This window comes from Myotis daubentonii, chromosome 10 (assembly GCF_963259705.1).
Source record: "Myotis daubentonii chromosome 10, mMyoDau2.1, whole genome shotgun sequence".
NCBI lineage: Eukaryota > Metazoa > Chordata > Mammalia > Chiroptera > Vespertilionidae > Myotis > Myotis daubentonii.
The window spans coordinates 45,202,572-45,221,114 of NC_081849.1; the positions used below are offsets into that span (position 1 = coordinate 45,202,572).

Sequence of the window (18,543 nt, forward strand, 5' to 3'; positions counted from 1 at the left end):
AGCCATTTGTAACTTCGAAAGAATAGTTTATTGGACACATTCCTACTGGTTCTAGCTCATTAAAAGTGTATTCTCATTGGTGGAAGTGGAAAGAAACATAAGTACACAGGTCACAAAGTGAACTAAACAAATGCAAATGGACACATCTATTCTCTCGCAGCTGTGTCTGGAGCCAGCTGGGATTCATTTATAAAGTTGCATCAGATGTGCTGGGTGCCTTCTTAAAGGGAGTGAAATAGTTCTGATTCTGGAAAATATAAATATTCATTTCTTCCCTTGGGTGAATGAAAAACAAAATGTTTAATACACCACCTACCTTTTTTCTTGTCTTTTCTGCTTTTAATCTTAAACCCAAATATGTGCCGTTCTTTCTTCTTCTCTTGGCCTAAATCCTGTGGCAAAAAAAGGGGGAAGGGGATGAAGAGTTGGGGTTTGCTAGCCCCATGGAAATGGAAATGTACAGTTGTAGAACCTGGGGTCTGGGAATGAAAACCTGCTGCTCGGATAGTGTGATAACCCAGGCCTCTATTTGATAGCAGGGCAGTTATGACTCCCAACATCTTTTCTCCTGACGTTTTCTTAGTTTCAAAATAATACCTTGAAAAAAATTAAAAGACCTAGCATCACTCCGTTGCAGAGTAGTTTTTCTTAAACATTGCACCCAGTACTGAATTGCCCATTTTGCATCATCTGGCTCATTGAGCAGTACAGTATTTCACTGCATAATTCATAATCATGCAGCTTTACTTTGAATGCCTAGACAATAGACAACCACAGGCATTATTAAAGTTCTTAGTAGTACTTGCAGGAACCTAGTGATATCCAATTGACCTATGAAATTACATATTTATTATTGACAAACTTTGCTTATGATTATAGCAGTTCTTTTTTACTTTATAAATGCCTGGCAAGTGAGCAGATATGGCCAGGCTGAATTCCCATTCAACAAAAACTTGCGCTGAAGGAAGGAAAGAACCAATAAAATGAGCCTTTAGGATGTCACAGCTACTCTGAACCCCTGGCAGCATGTGACTTAGCCTGAAGTCAGCATATTTTAAGCAGACTGATATGTTTTTTGAAGATTTTTATTGAGCTTATTTATATAGAGAGGGAGGGACACCAATCAGCTGTCTCCTGCATGCCCCCTATCCCGGATCAAACCTGAAACCCAGGCATGTGCCCTGACTGAAATCGAACTGGCAACCTTTCAGTGCACAGGACGATGTCCAATCCACTGAGCAACACTGGCCAGGGCCATTTTAGATATCTTATGCCTAGGAACCAAGCCTACAGATATGGGTTAAGGATGAAGACCAGGAAGGGACAGAGGAGAAGGGAGACATATTTTCTACGGGTGGTTTTTAGGAAGGTGATGTAATTCTGAGATGTTGAAATGTAGGAATTGCCACTGCTTTTTCAGAGTATACTTTAAGCAGTGCTTAGAATAATCAATAAAACAAAAATTAAGAGAAGGGCAGGTACATAAAAAATCAGGTATAAATTTGAGGAAATGAAATTTCATACTGGTATTTTTCCTCAATGGAAAAGAATACATTTTGAATGTCTTGTTCAATTATAGACAATCTCAAACTATTTCTTCCAACCGTTATGCTTCTATTTCTATTTTGCTTTTTAATTTAGGATTCTGAAGTTACATAAACACACACACACACACACACACACACACACACATATATATATATATATAGTAAATTGTATTTTCTTTCCTAACAGGCTGTTTACAAACAAATACAGATGGAGGTGAAGTTAAGAACCAATGGGAGAAAACTGAGTTTTAAAAAAGGAATTTGAACTGTACAAATTCAGATCAGTTAAGAGAATATTCTGTTGTGTTTGTTTTTCAATCCAGCACTTCTAACAAATATATTGCTTCGTCTATTCTTTACTCTGGTTCATCTCAGCATTATTAAAAAAAGAAAAGGCCAGGTCATGGCTGACTTCCAGGCTGAGTGACCTGTGCCAGGTGGATATCTGTCCTCAGGAAAATGTCTGCAAAATTTCTCAGGACAAGTGAGACCGCAGGTCCTCCTGGAGGCTTCAGACAACAATGAATTGTCTTGGATGTTTTATACACAATGTGACTAAAATAAACTGATATGCACTAGTTAAAAATTCTAAATTGTTTTGCCTCCAAAATATATATCTTAGAAAGTAGAACTTCAGAAAAGCATGCAATGGAGTGTCAAGAACAAGAACTTTGGACTCAGATTGCCTAGGTTGGCATTCAGCTCTGTCTTTTCCTCGCTGTGGAAACTTGGGGGATTTCTGAACCTCTCTGCTGTGCTGATCATTTGTATCCCTTGAGGTTGTCATATACTGCATGTAGTAAAAGTGCCTGGCACATATCAGGCCTTAGTTATTATTGGTTATTGGTATGATTGCTTGCCTTCCATTTAAAAGCAAAATATTTTACCCAGGTAATCAGAATGGGGGAAAAACGCGTAGCTTGATTTTGGCATAAAGGAAAAAGACCATGAGCCTCACCACCCCCTTAGTTGGACTCAGCTGCTCATTTCTGCCTGTCTTCTAGCTTATCAGTAGACTTGTAAGATAGGAATGGAACTGCTGCTTTCCTCAACTGCCCTGATGGACCAGGCCCTAAACGCACGTGTTTCTTTAAACCACACATCACTCTGGTGTTAATCCATAAAATAGCATCCTGACATATCCTGGAGAGTCAGCCTTGATCAATGATCTTGGAGAAAATATCTAAATGGGCAAACTTGCCATGCAAATTATTGACATCAGCATGTGCCACTTAATCTTATTTATTTCCAACTTCCTCCCTGTGTGAGTTAGTGTTCTCTGAGAAGCAGATGCCAAATAAGCCAAATTGGGATGAGCTGTGCAGGACCCTTATTGGAGAAAATGCCTGTGAGGAAAAATCAGGAGGGAGTCAGACCAAGATGCAGGTCTAATTCCTATGGAGAAGGAAATGAAGCAGGAAGGTGCTGTAGGAAAAGTTTTACAACGTAGTGCGGTTCAGAGAAAGTTTTAGCAAAGTCATTGAGGAGTCCTTGAGCTAACTGGTCCCTGAGTCACTAGTCATAGAGGTCTCATGTCTCCCGGGAAATGGCCGGCTTGATATCCCGGCTGTATGCCTCATTGGCTCTTAGCACCTGTGAGAAGCATGGCCTCTAAGCCGACACCTCAGTGGATTTCAGAATAAATCACCTGGGTCCATCTGTTAATTATGCTCCCTGCTGTGAGATATAGTCACTAAACACCTGATGCTGAAATGGCCTTCTCTACAGTATCTCCTCTCTGCCATGCTGGAATTATACCACCTTCTGTAATGGGCACTAGTTCGGAATCATCCCTTTTGCTTGATTTCAAATGGTTTCCACAACACACCTTGTGATTTTTATGATATTACCACTAGAGACCCAGTGCACAAAATTGTGCACATGTAGGGTCCCTAGGCCTAGCCTGTGATCAGGGCCATCTTCTGCCCATTTGTCAGTCCCAGTCCCACCCCGCTGCGGACACCCACCCCGGTTCCCCGTTCGCCATCTGGCAATCTATTGGAGCCTGTGGGCTGTGGGAAGGGACCAAGAGGTGGTCAATGCACCTCATAGCGACTGGTCGAGCAGTCGTTCTGGTTGTTATGTCCTTATGGTCGCTGGGCTTTTATTATATAGGATAAACTCCAAAGACAGCTGTGATGTTTAAATTATTATTATTTTTTGTTATTGTTTAGGGCTAGTTATTAGCCAAACTCTACAGTTAGAGAATGTAAATAACAATTTCCAGAGCAAGCACACTCTCCAGTTGTTATTAATCTTTGCCAAGACGATAAACTCTGGTAGGGAATTACTTACATGAAACTTTATAGGACCTGCAAACGCAGACCAGCATGTTAAGGCAGAATGTAGAAAACAGTCTACATTAATATTATGCTTTGCTTATTGATGCTGCTTATGTCTAATTGAAACACCAATGAACATTCAGATATCCCAAAGTCTTTCCAAATCTATAAGCAGTATTCTTTCCCTTTAGTTTTATTTTTGCTTTCATCATATTTACTAATTTAAACAAGGGTGAAAAATGGTAAAGAATGATGGATATAAACTCAGTTACAAAACTGACTTTACAGAAAAGAGCATTAAACTTTAAGTCAGTGACAATAATCAGTTTACCAAACTTCTAAACTTACATAAGCCAAACTTTTCTCATTATCATTTAAAAACATTTGGATGTGGTGGAATTTTGTAGCAAATTGTAAATAATTTATGGAAAGAATGTGTAGTCAGTCTCTAGCAAAGGAAGAGAGAAATTCAAAGCCAATTACACAGTGCTTTGCAGTTAATTTTTTAAATTCCATTTGCCCAAATAAGGTAAAGAATCGCTTTTTTTTTCTTCTCTAGTCCCTTAATTAGCTCAGGCTACCATAACAAAATACTGCAGATTGGGTGTCTTAACGCTACCCAGCTCAGATGATTTCTTTGTGCTCATATGGTGTCTCTCTGTCTCAGGGTACTCATCCCATCATAAGGGCCCAACCCTTGTAACCTCATCCAACTCTAGTTACCTCCCAAAGGCCCCATCTCCAAAGACCATCACATGGGAGGTTATGGCTACAGTATATGAATTGTGGTGGCTGGGGACACAGACATTCAGTCCATAGCATATAGTCTCAGATCTCAATTTGGAAGGTAGCATAACTTCACAGCATGATCAAATGGCAGTACCTCCCAGGCTGGAGGTGCACCCTTTTCCCTTTGCAGATTCTCTCATGGTTCCTTAAGGTTCTTTACAAAGACCAGTATGTCATTCTTTCATCATTTGTACTGAACGTTATCTGCTGTGAGATTGGGTTTTCAGGCATGCTCCTCCAAGTCATTTGCCACAACAGTGACCTCGTGGTTAACTGTTACTACCAGGGCCATCGTACCTAAATTGGGATCTTAGAGTTACTGATTAAACCGTTACAACATAAAGCAATGCCCCACGGGTAGCATAGCATCACTGTAGCCCCAGGGCCACTTCGCTGCCTCTGTAGTGCTGGTGTGAGTCTCTGCTGATTCGCCCAGGACTCTGTGAGGGACCCAGGTGTCAAGTTTAATCAATGAAATCCTATAGCAAAACCTACTTGAGCCCCCAGTATTACAATTCTTTGTCATCCAGATCATCTCACACATGCAGCCACACACACACACACACACACACACACTCTTGGAGATGTTTTCCAAGATGCCTAGGATGATATCAGTAGGTACTTTCCACATGTAGCCCAAATTACCTTTTCTCCAATACTGAGATGTACAGAGTATTAAAGACAAATTCAGACTCTTCTTCCCTTATGGCTTCATTGATCTCAGAGGCCTCACTGGCCTTTTATCTCTGTATTGTTTAGTCTAGTTTCTCCTGTTTAACTTTATAGATTTCAATACACATGAAATTCCAGAGAGAAAGGTCAGAATCTCTTTATAACATTGATCAGATGCCATGATAGCCAGAAATTCCTAATGAAATGGGTATATACTTTACATCAAGATAGATAGACAAACAGGCAGATAGGGGTCTTTACTCTGAAAATTGAAAATTTAATACAAGAAAAACATTATATCTTATGAAACAACAACTAACAATGACGGTGTCCCACTTTAGACCTTAATGCCTTAGGGAAATAGTCTTGATACTCTGAATTTCTTCACCCTTGACTCCCATGCTCATGCTACATTATGAAGTTGAAGAACAACAACAAAAAAATCATGACATTTCTAATATGCGACATTTCCATCAATTTGCTTTGCATACCTCCATCTCAGGGTGAAATGCAGCAAATCTCTAAGGCAGCGGTTCTCAACCTGTGGGTCGCGACCCCTTTGGCGGTCGAACGACCCTTTCACAGGGGTCGCCTACGACCATCCTGAATATCAAATATTTACATTATGATTCATAACAGTAGCAACATTACAGTTATGAAGTAGCAACGAAAATAATTTTATGGTTGGGTCACAACATGAGGAACTGTATTTAAAGGGCTGGAAAGTTGAGAACCACTGCCTAAGGCTTATAGTCAATAGATCTGACTTGGAAAGATGACTTTGGTTAAACTCTTGGCTTGCAGTGCCTTTCCCTAGTGTTTTTAGAAGTGCTGCATCCCTGCTCAGAGCCCAGGCACTGAAGCTCCTTTATGACCCAAAGCTCAGCAAGGAGCTGGGAGGTGTGGAGCTGAGAGCAAACCGTGGTCTGTTGATGCAGGGGGCAAGGCAGTGTGCTGCAGGAGGCCACTGCGCCTTTGTCCCTGCACCCTGGCACTGGTAGCCGGCAAGACAGGTCTGGTTGGAGAACTGCCCTTCATGACTTATTGCTTAAAATAAAATCTGGCAAGTCCCACCAGGCTCTGATGTTGCATTTCCACCTTCAGTTTTATTTCCACCTCCTCAACCATTGGCATTTCTTTAACATCAATCAGGAGGTTACTGTGAACTTTCCCTGTTTGAACTCAGCCAATGCTGAATTTATTTTTTAGATAATCTAATTTTATCATAGAAAAGTGAGCTCTGAAATCAAAGCTTGGTTATAGCAAGGCTCTTGGGAATCTGAAATCTGTGGCATATTGGTTTATTTCCAAGTAGAAAGGAAAATTCAAGTCTTTAAGAGAGAGAGAATGCACGGACACTTGGAATTCAACAACATCTAGGCGAAGCAGCAATATTCACAATAGTAAATCTGTCAATAATGGCATGAAGTTTAACTGCTTATTACTCTCATAAATGGTAGTTAGTCTGTCACTCTTGCTATCTATCTGTCTCTGACTATCTCTGTCATGCCACGCCAGGAGCTGATTTCATAGTTAACATGTTGGTCTCATTTCCTAAACCCTTGGTTCCTCTAGTTCCTCCCATTTATTGAGAGCACCTAGCATGCCCTTGGACATGGAGGATGTTCCATTAATATTTGACATTAATTTTTTTTAAAAGTTTTTTTTAAAAAAACCTACATTCAAACTGCTTCATGTGGAATTGCTAGTCCAGCCTGTTCAGCATTTACCGGGATGATGTGCTGGCTGGTTCTGTGCCTCCCGCCCCAGGGAAAGAGCCCAGTGTAGGCCTTCATCCCTCATGAGAGTGGTGTAGGCCTGGATGGCTCCCTTTTGTTCACAACAGGAAGAAGTGTATTGCTTGCTATGGTGTAACTGGGGATCTGATGGGGCTCTCGCTGTCTTAGGAAGAAGGCATACCGCATGGGCAAACAGGGAGACTTCAGAGACTCAGCCTGAATGTGAGTCCTCTTCGATTTCTAGTTATAATACTGTGAACATATAACACTGTTGAATCTTAGCTTCTTATCTTCAAAATGGAGAAAATATAGATGTCTTCTTTTCTCTGGGTTAACATGTCTATGATCTGATCATAAAATATCCATATGTAAGATATTATTACTATCTTCTCTGTAACAAATGTTATCAGTGGTGAGCTACTTGGAATTTTCCATCAGATCCAAAGCAGATAACTAGGTGTACATGATATAAGAATTGAATCATTTTGTAGAAAATTCTGAAATAAAAGCAAACCCCTCTATTAACAGTTGGCATTGGGTTACATATTGAGATTCAAGTGTAGTAAATGAGGCAGTATGTGAGACCCATGTCTAAACTACCTGATTCCAACTAGGAATACCAATGACGTAAAAGAAAAATCCTACCAGCAAAACCACAACTGCTTACTGCAGGATAACATGGCTTATAAGTCAGAATATAAAAGCTCACACTTCACCTTTACATGTAGAGAAGCAAGAGTGGCTATGGGGGCGACTCCAGGAACCATTCTCTCAGAGGCATTCAGCATCCCCTTATAATCATGGCTCCCTAAGACCTTCTAAAGAGACAGGTCCTGATATGAAGATGCAACAGCCCCTGAGCGGCTCCAGGCATGCTAATGCCCAGGGCCATCCTTCCCTTCTCCAGGGGCAGGCTTGCAGCCACAGCTGCTCTTGTTGCTGCAATCAGTCTTTCTCAGTGCGCCCCCCTTCCCTCCACTCCTTGCCTTCAATAACAAAGTTCACCTTGTCCCTCACCACATGCATTTTCTTCAGGAAGAAAAGTAGGGGAATTAGCCTTGGTAGAGAAACATTCTCTGCATTTGCAAGTTGACCTAATTAGTAGAATATAATATTAAGATGTACAGGCCAGGTGAAATAGCTTAGTTGTGTTAACAAAGGGTAATACCATAAACTGTTTAGTCATAATGAGTCTTAGCTTTTTAGTTTAAACACTGTATAATTTGGGGGTTGGGGGTATTCTACTTAAAATGTCAGTGGAACTGCATGAACTCCCCAGGACTAGAAACCTAAAAGTAAGCACAGGCTCCACAGCTTTGTTGGAAGGCATCTTACTGCTAATTAAACAAACTGCTCAAATGCTTCTTTCTTTGATAAGGAAAACATTCTTCATAAACAAATTCCCTCTGGAAGTCAAAATGTACCTCCAACAAACATATCAATAAAGCATCTAAGAATCTAGGCTTGTGATTAGCTCTCTCTCCTGCTGTGGCCTTCCTGAGCAGTGACGTTTAGGAGAGCTTTGTTCTTGCCCCAAATTGTATTTTTCTAGGAATGGCCCAGCCTTCCTCACAGTAGATTCCAAGGCTGTAGCTGTCCCTAGGATTTCTCCGTAGCACTTGGTCCAGGCATACATTCATTCTAGCTCTTCATTTTTTTATTCAGGCATCCTTAAAGTATTTATTAAGCTCTTGCCAAATGAATGTGTGAACAAGTAACATATATTTGTATTCTTAAAGTTAAGACCTTTGTCAAGATAGCAATCCACCATCTGTTTTGCTCACCACCTCTGGATCTCCAGAAAATACATTTGATTTTTGCAAATAGTGAGCCTTCAGTGTTTATCAGATGAATGAATGAGCCATCATACTAGAAAATGGCATGTGAATTATCTTAAGAGAAAAACAAACACTCCAGCTCTTGTGATCCTTGACTGCCTTATCATGAACCATGGATGACACTTTGGGTAAACTTTCTTTAATTAATACCCCCAACCAAATCTAGGAAAATTTACAAGTTTTTTATTTTATATACTATTTCTAAGATAGATTTATAAAAACGGATTATATAAACTAAAACATGCAAGAAGCAACACATTATGACCAGCATAAGAATATTAAGAATCTTAATATACAACATTCTCTTAAATGCAATTTTATTGCTCATCATCTCTGTAAAATGATGGCACTCAGAACAGTTTTTTCCTCTGGCATGTCCACTGGTAAGCTTTGCTCCATCCATTGCTTCTTGAACACATGCTTGGCTTATGCTCTGCTTACCGGAGTCCTTCTAGTGGACTGGGCACAACTTTAGTATTGGAAGAACCTGGAAGAGTCCATATCTCTGTTACTTCTCTATTGCTCTGTGTGTGTGTGTGTGTGTGTGTGTGTGTGTGTGTGTGTCTTTCATCCAAGCTCACTATCTGATATCCAGGCACAGAATTAAATCCAAATACACCCTAGAGGCACTTTTTATAAGTCTTGTTGATTCCAGGTTACATTAAATTCTGAAAACAAGAAGGGTTTCTTAAGTGCACAGATAGGGATCATTGTTCTATAGGAAAAAATGTTCACGAGTAAACTGAGAGGAACAAACACACAACACATTTATTGAAAGGTGAGAAGCACAGTTCAGTTTAGGGCTTGGGTTTTCGGTGAAGGAAGAATTAGTGTCTGAAAGTATAGGTCTGGGCAAACAAGTCTTCCTCTCTCTCCTAATTATAGAGAGGCCATCATCCTATATCAAGGTTTCATTAAATTCTTCTTAGAGATCCTTCCTTGACTACATAATGGAAGCACCTCTTATGTCATTATATAGCATTATCCTATATTATTGCCTTTATAGCACTAAACAATATTTCATGTTTCTTCATGTTTGCCATCTGTTTATACCACAACATATACACTCTTCCCAGTCACCTCTCTTCACTGTTCTACTGTTCTATCCTCAGCACCTAGAATAGTGCCCAACCAAGACGAACTTATGGTGACCAAACAAATAGACAGTACAGGACTTGAATGCCAGAATTTGCCAGCATTCTGACCAAAGCAGTCTATTGACTAAAGGAGTCTATTGAAATTTCTTCATCAATGAGAGGGCACATGTCCAGAATTGTGCCTCAGAGAAATTAAATTGGCAACATGCAGTACTAATTAGCAAAGAGAGGATCCTGATGCAGAGAGGTCAGTAAGGACATTAGATTTTTTTCTCTGAATGATGTGACTACTATTGCTATACAATATGTTTTCTTGTACAATATAGTAGCTGTTTAGACTAGATACATTTTTAAGGTAAAGAAAATCTATTCTTTAAAACCTGTTAAATACCATTCATTATATATATTCCTAAAGCAGCTATGAGTTATATGTGTGTGTGTGTGTGTGTGTGTGTTTAGAATGTCTTATTTGGTTGCTTACGGCTATCAACACATCTCTATAAAAATGAAGACTACTATTAACCAGAGTACCTAAGACGCATTTTAACCCAGACAATATAAAGAGTCTTGGAATTCAGAATTTGCTGTGATTATTATAGTACAAAAATAGTGAATGATATTTAAAAGCTCTCTGTCTTGAGATAGTATGTCCTTGTATTCCAGAAACTTAATGGGGGATAATAATAATGATTATGATAATGATAACCTCATCAAAATCACACAAGTATGTTTAAAAAGCTAAAATGAGTTTCCTGTGGAGGTGATATAAAGTGTGTTTTGAGGCCAAGTTGAGAATGGGATTTATACATACTCCAATTAACTTCACACAGAGGGAATAAAACACAACAAACAGACACAACTATTACATGATTTCATGCCTTATTCTCAACCCTTTTAGCAACCATAACAGATCAATGATATAGTTATTGAGCACCTAATGGGTTGATGATTGAAAACTATTTTCAAGTATGTGTCACTGCCCAAATAGGAAATTGGATAAAGTATGGATGAGTTAGTGCAAACACCACAACTACTGGCAAATGTCTGAAATAAAGTCATTAAAGGCAAAATCATCTTTCTAGATATTCAAGAGCTAGATATTGTTTACATCTCTTGATCTCTTAAGGACTTCTTTAGCCGAAACCAGTTTGGCTCAGTGGATAGAGCCTCCGCCTGCGGACTGAAGGGTCCCAGGTTCGATTCCGGTCAAGGGCATGTACCTGGGTTGTGGGCACGTCCCCAGTGGGAGATGTGCAGGAGGCAGCTGATCGATGTTTCTCTCTCATCGATGTTTCTAACTCTCTATCTCTCTCCCTTCCTCTCTGTAAAAAATCAATAAAATATATTTTTTAAAAAAAGGACTTCTTTATATTAGATTGTAATAAGTTTTAAGGAAAAATTAATTTATTCTTATAGTCTTTTTAAAAAAATTAGTTTTATTGTTGAATGTATTACATATGTTCCCTTGTTTTCCCCATTGACCCCTTCTAGCCCATACCCTTGTGCCTTCCCCTGGTCCCAGGCCTTCAACACACTATTGTCTGTGTCCATGGGTTATGCATATATACCTATAAGTCCTTTGGTTAATCTCTCCCCACCCACCCCCCTACCTCTACCTTCCCTGTGATTTTCAACAGTCTGTCCCATGTTTCTATTTCTCTAGATCTATTTTGTTGATCAGTTTATTGTGTTCTTTAGATTCCACGTATGAGTGAGATCATGTGATACTTATCTATCTCTGACTGGCTTATTTCACTTAGCATAATACTCTGCAAGTCCCTCCATGCTCTCTCAAAGGGTAAGAGATCTTCCTCTTTTTTACTGCTGTATAATATTTCATGTGTAAAGGTATCACAGCTTTTTTTTTATCCACTTATCTACTGATGGGCACTTTTCTTTTAAAAAATAAATTAAGAAGATAAAATTTTAGTTTAAAGGGAAGTTAAAAATGATACACCTCGGAGATGTTTTTGTTATAAAATACAAAAGTTACAGAAACATCAATCAAATTTAAAGAAACTATGAAATTGATTTGAGTTTTACAACCTTGAGTGGTTGCTCTTAAGTAAGTCTTTCTCTTTCTTATCAATTACCTTGAACAGAGCTCTTTATGAGATAATGTGCCATTTACTGAAATCCTATGTTGATGTTCCACTCTGTTAGTGAATATCTTCCAATAAGGTTAGGCCAATTATAGGGTACAAATGTAGCTTAAATTTTTTTTTTCTTCCTGCCAACACAAAGGGTAAATGTCTGAGAAACCTTTGCTTAGGTGGATTGAGTTTTCTTCTTTTTCCAAATGAGACTGTATACCAATATTTCTTAGGATGCTCCCAATTCTTGGAGAAGGCTTTTGAAGCTCATGACATTCATCCTGACAACCTCTTCAGGCTACCGCTGAGCAAGTGATAGATTAGTTAAGAGGATGTTTGCAGGAGATAGCAACTCTTCTAAATAGTGGCACATTGGATAGTAACAAAGGAATTCCCCAGCAGAAATTGTTGGTTTTCCTTTAGCTTCCAAAATTAATTTAGAAGTAGTAGCTAGCTGACAGATTGATTTTTTAGTTATAGATTGTCATGCACTACAATACTTAATCATAAATATTTTGTTGCTTTTAACATCTCTTGGGTTAGTGTCTTTCTGACCAGGGCATTGTATTGTATTCAGATTAGATTTTTATATGGTGGTTTCATGCATCCCATTGAAATACCAGATTCCTGCTTCCTACTTGAATACTTCAACATCTTGAAATAGTTCACTTTTTATGAATCCTATCTGAGATGAAACAGGAGAAATAACGAATAAAAAATGTCACTGCAGTTATGTGCCACATAACGACATTTAAATCAATGGACTACTTATAGATCGGTGGTCTCATAAGGTTGGAATGGACTTCTGAGCTGAAAGTAGATGAAAAACTTCCCAGGAGCTCTGAGAGATGGGGAACTGGTGGTGGGATGTGATCCCTAGAGTGGGAAAGAGAGAAGTTGTGTGAAGAAAAGTGAAACTATATGGAACACTGAGAACAGGGAGTAAACCTAGGGAAGATATTGTTGTGCCCAGATTTCAAAGTTCCCAAGACCCCCAGGGAGCCAGTCAGTCCGATGCAAAAGCAAAGAGTCATTTATTTCAAACCTAGGTTTGGCTCCCCTGCCACACTCACCGATGCAACGGTAAGCTCCAGTGGCCGAGAGAGAGAGAACTCCGTGTGGAGAGAGGTTATATAGGGGGTTGGGGTAAGGGGAGGAGAAAGGACTGTGGGCCCTGCCGATTGGCCAGGCACAAGTCGGTACAGGATGTGGTCATAGTGATGGCGTGCACTTCCCTTGACTATCATTGGCCAGTCCAGAGAAATCCTGGGTGTGGCTAGCAGCGGCTTCTTCCCATCCCAAAATGGAGGACCCAAGGCAAGATGGAGTGCGCACATGGCTCTGTCCCAAGATGGAGGACCCAAGGCAAGATGGAGGGCACAGTTCTTGCCCGGCTCCTGCTGCTGCCGCTCAAACTCGCCACAAGGCAGGATGGCCCTCCCGCACAGCACCCGCAGCTGGCCTGCGGGCAGACTGGGGGACTCCAGCGCATCTGGGCGGCACAGGCCCAGCAAACGGGGTGCGGCTGGTGGAGTGGCCCAGCTCTGGAGGAGTGGCATCCGCTCGGAGCAGGCCCGGCCCATGGGGCTGGTGCACTGCAGCATGGCGGCCTCCCCGAGCTAGGGCACGCGCCCCACTCCGCAGCCGCCGCTGCTGCACTGGGCCCGGTCCGGGGGGCAGCGGGCGGGTGGCAGCCCGTGCCGGGCTCCCGCCGTGGGCCAGGAAGCCAATGCCCCCCCCCCATGGGGCCCAGCAGCCGGCCCCCCGACCGGCCCGAGGGCTGCATGGACCCCCGGCCCCAGCGTGGGCAAGCGGGGAGCCGACCACGGGGGAAGGGAGGAAAGAGCCAGGCGGTGAGGCCTTCCGCTCCCATGACCTCCCCCGTGGTCAGTCGCCGCCCAGCCCCACCCCTCGGCCCGCCGCTGGCCACCACGCAGCCGGTCCGGACACTCGGACCCACTCCGGGGAGGCCAGGCCCTACAGCGGGTGCGGAGGGATTCCAGAGCTGGGCGGCCAGACTCCTCCCCCCGCACCGCCCGGAGAGGCGGGTGGTGCGCCTTTCAATATGGAATGTGATGATCTTAACTAAGGAATTCCCAGAACCAACTCCAGTGAAACTAGACTGCCTCCTGAAATCTTTGGTGATGCTCTGATGATTTTGGAGTTCCTGAATGCATTTGGGGAACTTTTTGATCTTCAAGATGAATGTCCTAAGGGAGTGACCCAGAAGTGTTAGAGGAAGATCCTGTAGGAAGTGGCAGTGAAGGCCGAATATGTGAATCGATTTCTTTCTTCCTGGCTGCCATCTTGCAGGCAGTAACTGAAGAAGAAGAGGTAGTAACCAAAGAGAACATAATTTATGCTGATACCAAAGGTTTACTAGAGTCTTTGGATGAAGATGCTAACCCCACGAAGCCTGCACTGTCTGCAGTTGCATCTTTGGCAGCTGCATGGTCACAGTTGCACTAGAGCTGCAGTTTGAAAAGCTTGGATCTTGATAACCGCACTTTCTGAAATCCTCAGACTGCATATCTGAGCTTGAGGTTGCTGATGTAACGTCAGCAAATGCAAAGTAAAGATATCAAAACCGAGGCGGATTCGGTGCTACAGATGATGCCTGTGTGGAGCTTCCTTAAAGCAATCCCAGTCTAGCGAAGAAGCTGTCAAGTACTTCAGTGTATGATTTGACACCAGGAGAACAAATGAAGACACTTTATGCTCCCTGTGGGAAACTACAGTCCCTAGTTCCTACTAGGAATTTTATTGAAGATTATGTTGACATATTATGACAGGCAAAGCGGGAATTCCAGGAGTTAAAAGCAGAGTAACTGAAAAGAGAAGGGAGAAGCAGCTGATAGAATTCATAAAAGAGCAAGAACAAAAAAAAAATGAAAGAGAAACAAGAAAAGCTGGAGGAAGATGAGCAAAGAAATTCAGCTGAAACTATATCTCTTGGGAAGGAAGAAAGGGAAGATTTTGATTCTAGCACTGAGAGCAAAGAAATGGAGCAAAAGGAACTAGATCAAGATACGGCCATTAAAGAGGAGATGACCCAGGACCCCATAAAAGAAGCAGAAGGAGGAAAGGGGACAAAATGGATTTAAAGAGTTTATAAGGCAAGAAGAGATCAACTGTTTAACAAGAGAGCCTCTCACTGCTGATGAGGAAGAAGCTTTAAACAAGAACATTAACAAAAAGAGAAAGGGCTTTTAGAAAAACCCAAAGTGCCACAGCATGCACCAATATCTTTCCAAACTTGGGCTGTGACCACATATTGGTGATATTGGATTTTCCCTTCTGTTCCTGGATTGTTGATTGAAAAGGATTATTCTAGTTTCACTGAAGACATGTGTTTGCCTAGACCAGGGGTGGGCAATCTTTTTGTGAGTGCATGCCCAAACCAGCAAAATCTCTGACTCAAAGTTCTTCTGCGTGCTAACCCTAATTTTTTGAGAACATGTTACGCCTACTTGATATCTCTTAAGGTGTACGTGTGTGAAGAACCTTGAAGAAATAATAAAATTCATTTGAGCGACAAAAACACAGTATATGATGATGAAAAATACATTTATTTTTTAGTGTATACATGTACACTGATAGTCTGATAGAAAACTTTATGACTCCGTTTGATATTATCAGTGGGACTTTTGCTGCTGCATCACTGATGACAGAGATTTTACATCAGGTTTATATTTTGTGACCTTCAGAGATATGCACAAGCTACTACTTTCATCCGTCAGGCTACTCCTATTACGAGACTTAACAAAATTCATCACTGAGAACAAAGATTCACAAGTGTATGTGGATGAAAACATGGAGAGTAATGCTGTTGCAAAGTTTTTTTAAACAGAAAAAATTATCTGGAATGGCATTCCAAGTCCTCAATAGTTTGTTTTCGACACTATTGAAATTGCTCTTCACCTCTCTCGTCAATCCATGTCTGTGGTCTTTAAGATAACTTGTTATGTAAAATTATTTATTCACCTAAGATGCACCTACACTGAATTTATCTAAAAAATAAAAAAGTCGATATTAAGAAAAAAATTGTAAGTGGAAGATTATAAGAGAGGGTTTTGCGTGCCAGCAAAAGTTACTGGTGTGCCATATTTGGCATGCGTGCCACAGGTTGCCCACCCCGGCCTAGACCTTCATCAGAATAATGCACATTCTTAAAATGCTTAGGCATCCACTAAAACTGGAGACTCTTTGGTGTCTGCATCTACCTCTAACATTGACCAAGGTTCATGTGATGATTCTGTGCAGCTACCAAAACCAGTTCATAAGCCAAATCAGTGGTGCTTTTACACTTGTGAATAGCTAGACCAGCTTATCAAAGCTCTTAATTCTAGAGGACATAAAGAAAGTGCCTTAAAAAAAACACTTCGCTACAAAGAACAGAATATATGCATAGCTACCCCATTTTTCTGAAGAGAAATTTCATTTTTCACATAAATCTCAAATTGGTAACAAACCTACACATACGCAGGGAAGAGCTTTCAATGCATATGATCCACCTCAGATGTCTGTAGAGAGGCAGCTTGAATTGAGACTGAGATATTTTTTTTTAATGTACTGAACATAGAATCTACCAAGGAACATTAGGAGTGATAAACATTGCAGATCGATACATATAAGTTCAGCATTAGAAAATGGATGATATGAGCTGTGAAGTAAAGAAAACAAGGAAATGGGATAAATTAGAAGAGATAGAAATTGATGAGCAAGCAAAGGCCATATTAAAAGACATACTTTTTGGCATGAAAACAGAAATTTCTACTACTGTCTCAACTAATGCAAGTACATTGCAATCAGTGAGCAAAAATAGTTTGTCATCTGGCAATGACACTCTTTCAGATAGAGCAGGGCAATGAGTGGCATTTTCTCAAAGCTCCACTAGATGCCAGTGGGCGTTCTTATAAAACAGTCCTGGACCATTGGAGAGAGTTTCTTCTTTCTTCTGCTAGTCTATCCCAAGTCTTTATTCATCTATCCACCTTGGATCATAGTTGACATGGTCTAAATCTATACTGCATGTTCATTATAAGATGTCCAAAAGAAGAGTGATGCAGAAAACATGGTACTTTGTGATGGCTGTGATCTGGGTCATCATACCTACTTGTGTTCAACCAAAGCTCAAAATTGTGCCTGAAGGAGACTGGTTTTGTCCATAGTATTGGCCAAAGATAAGTTCTAGAAGACTCTCCTCTATACAGAGACAATCCTTGGAAAGTGATAAAGAGATGGAAGACAGTATGGAATGTGAAGATGATGAAGTTGATGATGATGAAGAGATTAAAATGAGGAGAGAGAGTGTGAGATAGAACATGATGAAGATGACTCGCAAGAAGAGAAGTAAGTCAGTCCACCAAAACAAGGAAGATAACAAATTTAGATTGCCAATTAAAATAAGAAGTAAACTTAACTCCTCTTTTTCATGTCCAACAAGATCCTAGAAAATATAGTTCAGGAAGTGAGCGGAGTATACCCAGAACAGCTGTCTCTTCTAAAACTACTGGTAGAAGCATAAGAAAGATCAAATTTGCTCCTAAATATTTAAGAATCGTTAGTCATTCCACTTGCCAGAGTCATGGCCCATTGAAAATAGATATATGTGTGGAACTACTTAGTCTTTGTAGAAAATGTAGAGGCAGGAAAAGTGCTAATACACCAGAAAATAGTCCCAACTTATCTATCTTCAGAGCCATGGCCACAAAGTCAAGTGATCAGTCAAGATCTCTAAATGTTGCTTCAAAACTTTCTCTCCAAGGTAGTGAATCCAAGAGAAAAGGCAGAAAACACGATCTACAGAATCACCTTCTATGACACTGAACCAAGGAAGTGCAGGCAGACAGGGAGGAGTTTATAAATTTTCTGCTATTGAACAACTTGTAGAATTTGGTATGGCATGATGATAGCTGGCTTTTTTTCAAACTCATTTCTAAAATTCAAGACCCATACTATTATGACATCATCAAAAAACCCATTGCCTTGAATATAATTTGTGAAAAAGTGAACAAATATGAATATAAATTAGCATCTGAGGATATGGAGTTAATATTTTTGAACTGCTTTGAGTACCACCCTCATAACACAAGTGACGCAAAAGCTGGAATGAGGCTTCAAGCATTTTCACATTCAGGTTTAAAAACTTGGACTTCATGTCACACCTGAGAGTGTGGATCAAGTTAGCTCACCGCTGGCTGCAAAAATTTGAGGAAAACAAATTGTTCATGCAAATGGAACATTTACTCATTCTATAAAGCAGACATAGACATATGTGCATACAGCAATAACAACTGATTGACAACTTTGAAGTGTGGCCTGCACTATATTCTCATTTTTAATATGAAGCTTTCAGGAGAATGTAGAAAAGATTTCCTATGCTACAGTTTTGTTCAGTATGTAATAAGTTTGATAGATATATTGGATACAGTACTGGTTTGTAGAGGATTTTGTACATTTTGAGATCATTCATGTGTCTCAATA

General features: G+C 40.5%; 1 pseudogene; it reads left to right on the top strand.

Moving 5' to 3' along the window:
• Nucleotides 1-14,132: 14,132 nt before the first annotated feature.
• LOC132242521 (bromodomain adjacent to zinc finger domain protein 1A-like) lies at nucleotides 14,133-18,271 on the top strand (annotated as a pseudogene).
• The last annotated feature ends 272 nt before the right edge of the window (nucleotides 18,272-18,543 follow it).